At 43.2% G+C, this 13,305-nt stretch overlaps 1 non-coding gene across 1 annotated transcript; it reads right to left on the reverse strand.

The window, feature by feature from the left end:
* Positions 1–11,304: 11,304 nt before the first annotated feature.
* Positions 11,305–11,495, reverse strand: LOC141120726 (U2 spliceosomal RNA). Its single transcript, XR_012239930.1, has one exon. It is a non-coding gene; the product is annotated as a U2 spliceosomal RNA (small nuclear RNA).
* Positions 11,496–13,305: the final 1,810 nt, after the last annotated feature.

Consider the following 13,305-nt stretch of genomic DNA (forward strand, 5'->3'; position numbering starts at 1 on the left):
AATCGAATTTTTTTTTTAGTTAAACAAACATGTTACACTTACCTGCTCTGTGCAGTGATTATGCACAGAGCAGCCCAGATCCTCCCCTTCTTGGGTCCCTCTTTAGTGCTTCTGGCCACTCCCTCCTGTTGAGTGCCCTCACAGCAAGCAGTTTGCTATGGGGGCACCCGAGCCAAGCCACAGCTCCCTGTGTCCACCCCCTTTTCTTCTCATTGCCTGACTGACTTTGATTGACAGTAGTGGGAGCCAATGGCGCGGTGCTTCTGTCTCAGCCAATGAGGAGGGGAGTCCCGGGCAGCCGTGACATTCCTACAACATTGCTGGATCTAGAGGAACCTCAGGTAAGTGTCAGAGGGGTTGAGGGGGTCTGCTCTACACAGAAGGATTTTTATCTTAATGCATAGAATGCATTAAGATAAAAAAACCCTCTGTCTTTACAATCACTTTAAAGGAGTTGTAATGTCAGAAGGTTTGTTATCTTAATGCATTCTATGCATTAAGATAACAAACCTTCTGTGTGCAGCAGCCACCCTCCAGCCCCCCTAATACTTACCTGAACCCCATCTCTCTCCAGCGATGTCCATGAGTTCCTCAGCCGTCTTTGACTCTCCTCCTGACTGGCTAAGACACAACAGCGGCTTCATTGGCACCCTGTCGATCAAAATCAGTTAGCCAATCAGGAGAGAGAGGAGGCGGGGCCAAATGGGGGGCTCTGTGTCTGAATGGACACAAGGAGCTGTGGCTCAGGTGCCCCCATAGCAAACTGTTTGCTGTGGGGGCACTCAACAGGAGGGAGGGACCAGGAGAGCTGAAGAGGGACCAGTGAAGAGGAGGATCCGGGCTGCTCTGTGCAAATCCACAACACAGTGCAGGTAAGTATAACATGTTTGTTATTTTTGGAGAAAATAAAAAACAGGATTTTACAATCACTTTAAGCATTGGCAATAAAACCTGGGAGCTAAATGTTTTCAATGCAGAGCTGCACCAGATTTTGCACTCTTCAGCGTTAGCAAAAAACCCCCAAAACTAAATTCGGGGAGAGACAGCAAAGCACAATCATGGTTCAGCACTACTAACCAGGAGGCAAAATGTCTTTATGCAATAAGCAAATATAGCTTCCCCAATTCCCAGGTATAATTACCAACTATTTATAGAAACATGTATTAAAAACAAATTATAATGTGACAAACTGAGAGCTCACACCAATTCTTAAGATTACACTTATTTTAGTACACTGCACAATAATACAGGTGCAATGGGAGATGTAAGGCTCATCTGACTGAGCCCTTGAACATAAAATCTCAAGTTAAAAAAATGCACGAAGAAGACTTTTTATGAATCCTTTGTAGCAGAAACGTCCGCGATTATTACTGCAAGGGTATTCAACTAAAGAGATCATATTAACATATGCATTATCATATGCATCAACCAAAGTGCATTTTGTGATTATACCTTCTCCCCCCCAGATAATCTTACAAGTGGCATATAAACTCTTCTCCTGTTTATGCAAATCATAGAGATACGTCTCCTATTGTTGCTTAAAGTTTCTCTCTAAGCTGAAGGACTTATCGGTGTCCTGCCACTCACTTTAAAGAGCACTATTTTGTAAGTACATTAATTGGAGACTCTTTAGTCCCATATAATGAATTTTCTCCACCAACTATTGGAACTTATATGATTTCTTTGAAAAATATGACATTATGATAAATGATCTTATTCTAAATAATTTATACCTCTTTAGATACATACTTGGCCAGGTCCTTTTTACTGCCCCCTGCAGCTACTCATTGTGATCTTGGCTGGAGGTTTAGTGCTGGAGGTGTGTGGGGGCCCCCCCTGGTGACTTGCAGGTATCTCATTTCCATCTATAGAATGTCTGGTTGGGTGATTGTTTCGGGATGGGGATCTCTGGGCAGCCTGATGTTGTGTGGGGACTTTCTCTTGGTGCCCTTTGGGTGGTGGTGGAGGTCAGTCTATACTGTCAGCTCGCAAACATATATATATATATCTATTTAAATGATATTTTTTCTATTGTATCATTTATTCGATTACATCTACTGATTGTTATGTCATTTTCACAGAATTATTGTAGCGTTCTAGGTATTAACAACCTATCCCTGAAGAAGCCAACACTGGCGAAACATGTCGGATAATTAAAATACCTACCCTTCGCATTGGCCATCACACCCATGAGGCCAAGCCCTGTGAAGTTCACTACAGATATGTTTTTAGCATTTATGCACACCTTGATTTTGTAATTTTTCTGTTTATATTTTTTATATACACGATATGTCTTAATAAAAATTATTTATTTTAAAAAATATACTGTGTTTTTCCTGGCACCGTCATAATCCCCATATTCCCTTCCTCTGACTTTATCATAAAGAGATCATATTAATTGAAGGGGAAGATACCACCATTACTTATACAACACTATAAAGCATGCCCATGACACCAATAAATCAAACGAATAAATGAGCACTCAGAAATGAGCACGTTGATAAAGCAGAAATTAACACATCCTGACCAAAACGACTTGGTTATTGTTAAACCATTGACTCACGTGTTTGCCTTTCAGCTAATTGCTTCTCACACAGCCATGAGCCACTGGAAGGGCTTTAGCTGTCCTCCCCCACCACTACATATTCAGAAAGCTTGTCACACAATGAAAACACTTATCGATCTCATAACATTCACGCAAAGACTGACACATAATTAAATTCACACCTACCCTCATAAAGCTGCCTGTCTAAATTGCCAAAGTGTTGACCTTATTTCTATGTACACAATAACAACAAATGGTAACGGTTTACAGTTGTATAAAGCAGCTTCTAACTGAATCATACTGATCCTTTGAAGTCAGTTCCAATAAATTTATAGGTCTAAATGGGATATGCACTGAGTTTATAATGAACTTGAAAGGTGCATTTGAATGGGCCATTAGCTATATAACTTGCTTCTTATATATTTCAGTGAAAACAGATGTCTCAGTTTGCATACAGTTATATAATCGGAGGCCAGATGTCTGCATAGCCAACCTAGGATGTGGCCTAGGACAACAAAGCTGCAAGGGGCCTCCTCCTCAGCAATCATGTTTGTTTATGTAACACTAATGCCGCATACACGCGGTCGAAATGTTGGATGTGAGCTTGTTGTCAGAAAGTCCGATCGTGTGTATGCGCCATCGAACATTTGCTGTCGGACTTTCAGGTTAGGTTACTAGCAGGTTCTCAATTTTTCCGCCAACAAAACTTTGTTGTTGGAATTTCCGATCGTGTGTACACAAGTCAGACGCACAAAAGTTCACGCATGCTCAGAATCAAGCAGAAGGAGTCGCACTGGCTATTCCTTTTTCTTGGTTCGTCGTACATCTTGTAGGTCACCACGTTCCCACGTTTGTAATTGTTGGCCAACATTTGTGTGACTGTGTGTATGCAAGACAAGTTTGAGCCAACAACCTTCAAACAAAAATCCACGGTTTTGTTGTCGGAAAGTCCGATCGTGTGTACGGGGCATAACAATGTTAATGAATTGCAGAACTTTTTTTGTCCATAAGATGGTGTTGCTATTACGCTTGGCCTAGCTGTGACTGGTTTTGTACAGGTTGCACAGGAGCAGTCTGGGAGTTGTAGTCTTGAAGAAGGATTTTAACTATAGCTGTCCCTGGGTCATAACTACAAGGCCCATAAGCCCCTGGGATTAGGAGGTGTTAGATAAAAGCAAAAGCCCAGGAAAGAGCTGGGTATCTGGGGGAAGCATGCCAACTGAAGAAGAAAGGGCCATGCCGTGCCAAACTGTGCCGTGCCGAGCTGTGCACTGCTCAGAGAGAGAAAGTAGATTGCTGTGCTGGAGGCTGGAACCGGAGGTTATTCCAGAGATGTACTGTAGCAATACCAGTGACCTGGGATACCTGCATCCAGAATCGCTGGGAGAGTTGCCATTGCATCGGCTGCCATTGCAGTACCACTAAATAAGGGCCCCCTCCACCATACAGAGCACTTGCTGCCACCAGAGGACTGCCTAGAGAGGAATCTGATGAGAGGGTCTCCTCAGACTTATTAATGAGTCATGTACTATCCACTAACATTCTCCATCTAGAGATTTATCACACCTGCTGCTGCATCCATTGTTGATCCATGGTTATCAAAATCATGCATAGAGCATAAGGCCATTAGTTCTCCAAAACGCAGACTTTGCTCTGCTTCCCACCTGATGGCCATTGCTGCAAAACTTTCAAATCTCTTTTACCCCATCTGCTACCTTTGGCCCTGCTCCACTCTTCGTACCTGCTGTAACAAAGGAATTTTATATCTACTGAGCCCAACCTGTACAATACACTGCTGTTAACACAACCCTTTCATTCATTATCAACACCTTATGCACCAACCGTTTTAAAGGGCCCCAATGTAGCCACCAAACATTTCTTATAAAAGATGTAGCTGAGATACTAAATTCCTGAGGGCAGAACTGGATTTCTATTACAAAGTAAAAATTCTGAGGCCTAAGCCTAGCTCCTTTGTTTGAGAGCGCTCAAGTGAAGTAGCCTTCTCCACCTCTTTGTAGTTCTCTTTAGTCACTAAGGCCGGGTTCACACACATGCGAATTGGATGCGGGTTTCTCCGCATCCAATTCTCATGACAGGAGAATGTGCCCAGCTCTCAATGGAGCTGGTTCATACAGCTCCGGGGTGGCCATGGGTCTGCATTGATGACAGGTCCTGTGCGTCTTCTGGTCCAATTCAGGTGCAAATTCAGGCAAAAATTCGGACCTGATTTGCACCTGAAACGGTAAACAGGGATGCACCGGATTCCAAGCTGTGAGCCGTGGCCGCAGCATATGTTAACGGATCCCTAAGGGGTAACCTCTCATGTGGAGAGCTACCGTCTCCTGTGCGGCGCTGCACTGATTTCAAAAAGTAGTTTCTGTACTACTTTTTGCGATTTCAGGGTGCGATTTCCATTGACATCTATGCAGAAACCCGCACAGATGTCACTGAAATCGCCGCCAACATCGGGACTCTGAGCTCAGTTTGAACCTGGGCTTAGTGACACTTTAACCACCTCCAGCTTGCCGTTTAGACAATTGACAGCGGCGGAGTGGTTCTCTTGTTCATATGACGTCACCCCACTCTCACCGCGCTTGAGCCCTCGCAGGGGCGCACAGTGAGGCGATCAGCGGTGCGCTTTGTCTCTGGGATGCAGCGCATCCCCGATCTCGGTAAAGAGCCGATGACGCAGCTCTTTACCCATGTGAACAGCTGTGTCCAATCGCAGCTGATTACATGTAAACAAGGAAATGCCAGTTATCAGCTTTTCTCTCCTCACACTGACGTCATGTGAAGAGAGGAGAGCCGATCAGTGGCATTTCCTCTCAGGGGAGACCTGTACAGATAATCAGGGCACTGATTATCAGTGCCCTGATTATCAGTGCAGCCCCAACAGTGCCCAGCAGTGATGCCAGTCAGTGCCCATTAGTGATGCCAATCAGTGCTGCCTTTCAGGGTCCATCAGTGTCTGCTCATCAGTTCTGCCCATCAGTGCTGCCAATCAGTACCCATCAGTGCCGCCAATCAGTGCCCATCAGTGTCATCTATCCATGCAGCCTATCAGTGCCCATAAGTGCCACCTATCAGTGCTCATCAGTGTTGCCTATCAGTGCCCACCAGTGAAGCATATTAGTGCCTCATTATCGGTGCCCTTCAGTGCCGCCTCATCAGTGCCCATCAGTGTCGCCTATCAGTGCCCATCAGTGCTCCATATTAGTGCCTCCTCATCAGTGCCCTTCAGTGCTGTCTCATCAGTGCCTATTAGTGCCACCTCATCAGTTCCCATCAATGCAGACTCATCAATGCACACCAGTGAAGGAGAAAAATGACTTATTTACAAAATTTTCTAACAGAAACTATAACAGAGATACTATATTCCTGAGGGCAGAACTGGATTTCTATTACAAAGTAAAAATTCTGAGGCCTAAGCCTAGCTCCTTTGTTTGAGAGCGCTCAAGTGAAGTAGCCTTCTCCACCTCTTTGTAGTTCTCTTTAGTCACTAAGGCCGGGTTCACACACATGCGAATTAGATGCGGCTTTCCCCGCATCCAATTCTCATGACAGGAGAATGTGCCCAGCTCTCAATGGAGCTGGTTCATACAGCTCCGGGGTGGCCACGGGTCCGCATTGAAGACAGGTCCTGTGCGTCTTCTGGTCCAATTCAGGTGCAAATTCAGGCAAAAATTCGGACCTGATTTGCACCTGAATCGGTAAACAGGGATGCACCGGATTCCAAGCTGTGAGCCGTGGCCGCAGCATATGTGAACGGACCCCTAAGGGGTAACCTCTCATGTGGAGAGCTACTGTTTACGCTCCATATATTACAGTATAAGCTGGGATTTGACCCTAGAGGTACTTCTGTGGAGTATACTGTTCATTTTGCTATTTTGTTCATGTGTACTGATTTTTGTTTTATGTACCAACCTGTTTCATTATCTTTTGTGCCTTTTAATCTGCCAATACAGTCTGCTTCTCTTAAATGGGGGGGTGTGTATAATTCTTGTGTGTCTGCTAAATGCTCGCAGACAAAGTATTCTGGTGGTGTCAGCGAGTCTGAGGCCTTTCGTAGGGCCAGATAAGGGCAGAGCACTCAAAACTGCTTTTGTGGGGCTAATGCTACATTTATTAATGAGATATATAGTATGACTACTATTAATACTAGTTATTCTCATTCTTCTTTAAAGCCTAGGTTTAGAAATTCAGCACAAGGGACATTACTTACTATCAGTACAATGTGTCCCTAGTGCTGCTGGCTTCTGCGATAGTTGAAATCTTCTGTCGCCGGAACACACACACCTCATCATTTATACCTTCTTCATCTATTAATGGGATTGGCTTGCTTAAAAATCTTATAAATGATCAACATTTTAATCACTTTCTAAGTGAGACATATAATGTTATTTTTGACATTTTGGATCATTTATGATATCTAGCTATGACCTTCTAGTGTTTATTGAATGGAATCCATATAATTTAGCCTGATAAAATAATTCATGTATACTATGTATGTGCAAGATTATTTGCTTGTGTAATAATAAATAAATATTAAAGTGTCACTTAAGACGTTTTTTTCATATTGGATAGAATACACACTATTCGTTTTTTTGTTTTTTTTAACTCGGTCAGCTCCAGTCGGAGCTGCTGTACTAACAATGCAAGGTTAGTTTAGCGATCTCCCCCGCTGAGCTGTTGTGTTCTGACAGGGGGACGCCCCCCCCCCGCCAGAACACTCCGATCAGCGCTCTCTGCAAGTGAATCTCCCAAATGCAGGCACAGACAGTAATAAAACCCTGACAGGTGTGCTAGTCCCTCTTGACTAAAAGAATAAAAATAGCCTTAAGCCCTGGTTCACACTGGAGTGTTTTGACATGTGATTTGACATGTCAAATCGGCGGCAATTGCCATCAATGGCACCATCCCAATTGGTGCGACGCCGCATGTGCGGCGCTGCACTGATTTCAAAAAGTAGTTTCTGTACTACTTTTTGCGATTTCAGGGTGCGATTTCCATTGACATCTATGCAGAAACCCGCACAGATGTCACTGAAATCGCCGCCGACATCGGGACTGACATGCGCAGCTCAGTTTGAACCTGGGCTTAGTGACACTTTAACCACCCCCAGCTTGCCGTTTAGACAATTGACAGTGGCGGAGTGGTTCTCTTGTTCATATGACGTCACCCCACTCTCACCGCGCTTGAGCCCTCGCAGCTGATCACATGTAAACAAGGAAATGCCAGTTATCGGCTTTTCTCTCCTCACACTGACATCATGTGAAGAGAGGAGAGCCGATCAGTGGCATTTCCTCTCAGGGGAGACCTGTACAGATACTCAGGGCACTGATTACCAGTGCCCTGATTATCAGTGCAGCCCCAACAGTGCCCAGCAGTGATGCCAGTCAGTGCCCATTAGTGATGCCAGTCAGTGCCCAGCAGTGATGCCAATCAGTGCTGCCTTTCAGGGTCCATCAGTGTCTGCTCATCAGTTCTGCCCATCAGTGCTGCCAATCAGTACCCATCAGTGCCGCCAATCAGTGCCCATCAGTGTCACCTATCCATGCAGCCTATCAGTGCCCATAAGTGCCACCTATCAGTGCTCATCAGTGTTGCCTATCAGTGCCCACCAGTGCAGCATATTAGTGCCACATTATCAGTGCCCTTCAGTGCAGCCTCATCAGTGCCCATCAGTGGCGCCTATCAGTGCCCATCAGTGCTGCATATTAGTGCCTCCTCATAAGTGCCCTTCAGTGCTGTCTCATCAGTGCTATTAGCGCCACCTCATCAGTTCCCATTAGTGCAGACTCATCAATGTACATCAGTGAAGGAGAAAAATGACTTATTTACAAAATTTTCTAACAGAAACTAAGAAAAACTTTTTTTTTTACTTTTTTCGGTCTTATTTGATTTTTAAGCAAAAAATAAAAAACACAGTGGTGCATGAATACCACCAAAAGAAAACTCTGTCTCAAAAATATGATAAAAATTTCATTTGGGTACAGCATTGCATGCCGTGCAATTGTCATTCAAAGTGTGACGGTCCTGAAAGCTGAAAATTGGCCTGGGCAGGAAGGGGGTGAAACATGCCCAGTATTGAAGGAGTTAATGCATTATAGTTAATATATATGAAGCTGTGCACAATGGCACAACAGCCCTCATGTTATATGCTTTACACTTTTTTTGCTAGTTTGTAGTAGTGTGCTACAGATTTCTTTGTATGCGGTCAAATTAAAAAAAGCATGTGTTTAAAGTATTGCTACATTGGCTGGAGTGGACTCTCAATTTTAAAATATATATACATGGACACCATTTAAACCCTTTAATTTTTATTTGATTTATTCTAAAGTGCAGATTTGAATTGATTTATATACGATTAGATTGAATCTCATATTAAATATGGTTCCTAAATCTGTGCTCAGGCCTGTATATAAGCTGGTGTTTTCTTGACTTCCCCAAAAGGAGTCAAGGTAGACATGCCTTCATGGTTGAATGATTACTTCATCTACCTCTACTTTCATAATGAAATCCACAAAGCATGCACAGTTTGAAAGCTTTCTGAGTTATATTGTATTCACAATGTCCTCCTTCACCCATTAGTCTAGTCTAGGACCTGTATGCAAGGCTGAATTTAAACATTCTAACCCCCTAGGCCAACTGCAGAGCCAGATGTCTGATTAATGCATAAACATATATGCTCACATGAATCGATTGTGAAATCTTATGTGTGAGTCCCTGTGCGCAACAATCTTTTTATGTGGTTGTATCTTTCGGTTTCATTTAAAGGCATGATGTAAAATACATTATAAAATACAGATGAGGAGAATATGACTGTTCCCGTTTACATTATTATAAATAAATTATGCTGAATTGACATTTGATTCACTTTCCCCTTACTTCTGACAGACTGGGGTTGATTTGCAAAACTGCATTTTGCAAATAGACTGTGAACTTTGAAAAGTGCAGTTGCTCCAGGGCATAGCAAATGAGGTAAAGCTTCACTTTGCAGAGAATATCCAATAACATGCTAGGAGAAAAAAAAATGCATTTTTGCTTGCACGTGATTGGTTGATGGAAGTCAGCAGAGCTCCCCCTCATTTAATAAGCTCTGGAGCAACTGCTTTTTCGGTGTGTAACTGCACTTTGCAAAGTGCACACTCTATTTGCCTTTAGTAAATCGACCCCACTGTTTCTGAAATTGTGCTGTAATGGATGGAGCCTTGCATCTTTTGTGCCTTTTTGTGCACACTTCAGTTACGCAGTTTACTATTCCACCACCTGTGAAAATACACAGACAATGCAGGGTGAGGCCACAACTGGGTGGCAGAAGGAATAGTTGGAACCATGTATTGTACATGAAAAATGTGTTATTGGCTGGCTAACTGGCAGGCTGGCTGTCAGCCTAGATCACAGCCTATGTGGCTTAATAAATTAAGGTTACAGTTAAAACTACTGTACAGGGAAGACTCCATAAGTCTTTTTTTTCTGGTTTGGTGAACCCTTGGGCTTTTTCTAGTCCTGGCCTCGAAGACATAATTTACTTGTACATGTGCTCTAGTTTTGTGGCACCTGATATTTGCATGAATGTGCAGGCATCATTTGGTGATTTAAGAAAATGAATTCCATCGTGACGTTGTTTCAGTCTCTTGTTGAGTTGAGCAGAAGGGATCTGCAAGCCAAAAGCTAAAGTGAGCAAATTATCCCAAGGTATTTTGAAATTGCTTGTTGGCCTGCCATCATTTTGCAGGATGCTGTTGTCAACTTCCATTTATAAATGCTCAATGCCCTGCCATCAGTTTGCTATAATAGCATCAAAACTTTCTGTCATGAAAGACGTTGACATTCTTGTCTGCACAGTAACCAGTGAACTCCTGCCCATGGCCTTGTAGCTGGCGTGCATACCGATCCCCGGCTTGCCTCTGGACTATGCTTTTGACTGCTCTCCTGGGTTATCTGCCTTGCTGTTTCCAACCTTGGCATGGTTCCTGACTATCCTGCTGCCTGCTGTCTGTGTCTTTATCTGCTCAAACATTGCCAACCTGGGCTGTCTCACTATGTCTTGGCCTGCATACCTGTATCTACACCCCCTGACCCGTGCCTGTCTCCAGCCTGATCCTTCCACCTGTGTGTTTCTCACCAGCAGTGCCGGGAAAAGGCCATCCAGTGCATAGGGCAAAGATGCCAAACTGCACCCCCCTTCACTTAGGGTTAGATTTAGGCTGCCCACATTCATGCAATAAACCATTGCGTCCAAGGCAACCACTCCTCCTGCCCACCCCTTGTCCCACCTGCCCTGCTCACCCCCTCTGCACATCACCTGCTGGCAGAAGACTTTACAGGCACTCGTTCCACTCTGTGCTCCGGCAATTCCCTGTTACCTTACCAGGACTCCTGAGTCAGAGCTGTAAGAAAGACCTACCTCTGCACATCAGACTCCATCTCCAGGTACGTTACACTTTCTGAGTCATGAACAATGAGCAGGTATACATCAAGTGAAGTTGAAGTACCCAATTTGCATACTTGATCTGGGTCAGCGGTCAGAAAATACCGAAGATAGATGATCAGGATGACAGCAAGGTACCTAGTATTTTCAGCATTGGAAGCCTACATATTTCTTTCAGAACACTTCCTTTCGTTGTTTTACGCCAAAGCTCTCAGCAGTCTGCAAGTTACAATGCTCATTTGTATTGTTTACTTTCCTTTAATGACAGAAACCCAAAATATGTTTAGACCACACAAACATTACACATTGTAATGCCATTTTTTTTTTTTGGTGCACCGGTCCTGGAGGTACTGCAATACCAGGTCGATGCGTGGAGTGGACAGAGCAAGCTCTTCTTCCATCTCCCTGTTCTAAAAATCCATTTAATATATGGTCCCCAGATAGGGGACGTATCAGATATTAAACTGATAAGAACAGATACTACACTTGATCTTAGCCAAAAGGCCGAGAAGCGATGTAATGCCATTTTATTGTCAATGTAGCACCATTCACCGACAAGTTGGAATTTCTAAACTATTACATGTAGCATTATTGACATAACTTTATACTAAGCAACAACCAAATATGTTATAAAGCATACTTTATAGATCAACCCAAAAAGCAATTTCTGCAAAATAACTTTAGAGATTGAAAAGAATAAGTATGTCCATGTGACTGTTATCTCACCTGGTCTGAGGCCCAGAGGAGCCGTTTTCATAGTGCTGCCTAGCTGCGTATTGATTGATCTTGGCTGCAGGATGTATTTTGCAGCTGATGATATAAAATGAAATGTATTAGGGATGTATTCCGTAGCTAATGACAAAGGGAATTCTTGATGTGTGTATATATCATAATATGTCTATTTATATACACACCCAGAGCTATGCAAATTCTAGCTACCAATCAATTTTCATGGCAAGTAATAAATCCAACATGGTGCTGGAAATATATCAATCACGTGTAGTACCCGCCACATTTTTTGCCTTTTTTATTTTGATAACAAGATTGTCCTGTAAGCACCTGCTCAGCATAACATAGATCAACATAGATTAGTGGGCTCAAGTCATTGGCTAAAATGCAACATGTGGCTTTCCGCTATTTTAAATGTGGCTCCTAATTTGGACTTGCAGAGTACCGATGCTCAATTACCCATAATTAAACAGAAGATACCGCACTGTGAGTAGATTTAAAAGAGAAAAAAAATGCAAATAATTAAATGTAAATAAAAATCAAGAAGAGCTGCTACTAGAAGTGAGATACACACAAACGTAAATAAGGCAATAGGTAGCAGCGCTAAGTACACTATATATTGCAAAACATACACCAATAATATTTAACAGTGTGCAGTATGAAAACTAGAGAAACTAAAAAAAAGAATAAATGTCCATCATCATAAAAAAGTAGTGCTCAAATGATCAGCCAGAACATGTTCAATAAAGTTCAAATAATACATTTTGTCCTCCACCGCACCACCAGTGATAAATCGTACAAAATGCTCGCTTACCAGACGGCAAGCTATATGAGCTTGCGACCTATACCCGGCCAGGGCCTTTATCCAATGGAGAGCCAAGAGGACAGATTCCAGGCAAAACCCCTCTAGATGGTCAGCATAGGGACCGCCAAACTCGCCAGTCACAGATCGTGATTAAGAGTAGAATATGGTGGTATTCAGATGTTCCCAGAACGAGAAAGGATCACCATTGCATAATACTGGTAAACATAGTTTATTTGTATAAAATATGTCACTTACAATGTTCCAAGGTGTTAAAAGCAAATCAGCCGGCCGGCTAGTACAAACACCCGTCCCTCGAACGGTCCACCCGAGAGGTCAGCACGCCAGCTCCTCCCGACGCACGTTTCGTCATACGATGACGTTGTCTGGGGCACGAGCGACGCACTGACGTGTCGCGTATAAAAGCCACTAGGATTAAACCAAGCCTCGATGTGAGTCCAGACCAGGAAATCATCTAGCGTTCCACACAAAACATGGCACAAGTCCGGATCCGCCATGTTAGGTACTGGAAAAGTAATCCCCTACAGCGGGCCAGACGAAAAAGTAATGAAGCCAAACCTAAAAATGTTATAATCATATTCAACTTTATATTATGCCTAAAAATTGGCAAATAAACGGCACCAGGCAAAGATTCAAACATGTAATCAACATATTGTCCAATCATACTCCTACTCCGTCTTGTATACGGTAATACCCCATGATTTGGGTCTCTTTGCAGTTGAGTACTAGCTGAGGCGAGACTCTGAGTTGTATGATGAGCAAATCAATTTCATC

Source organism: Aquarana catesbeiana, linkage group LG13, assembly GCF_042186555.1.
Source record: "Aquarana catesbeiana isolate 2022-GZ linkage group LG13, ASM4218655v1, whole genome shotgun sequence".
In the NCBI taxonomy this organism is placed as follows: Eukaryota; Metazoa; Chordata; class Amphibia; order Anura; family Ranidae; genus Aquarana; species Aquarana catesbeiana.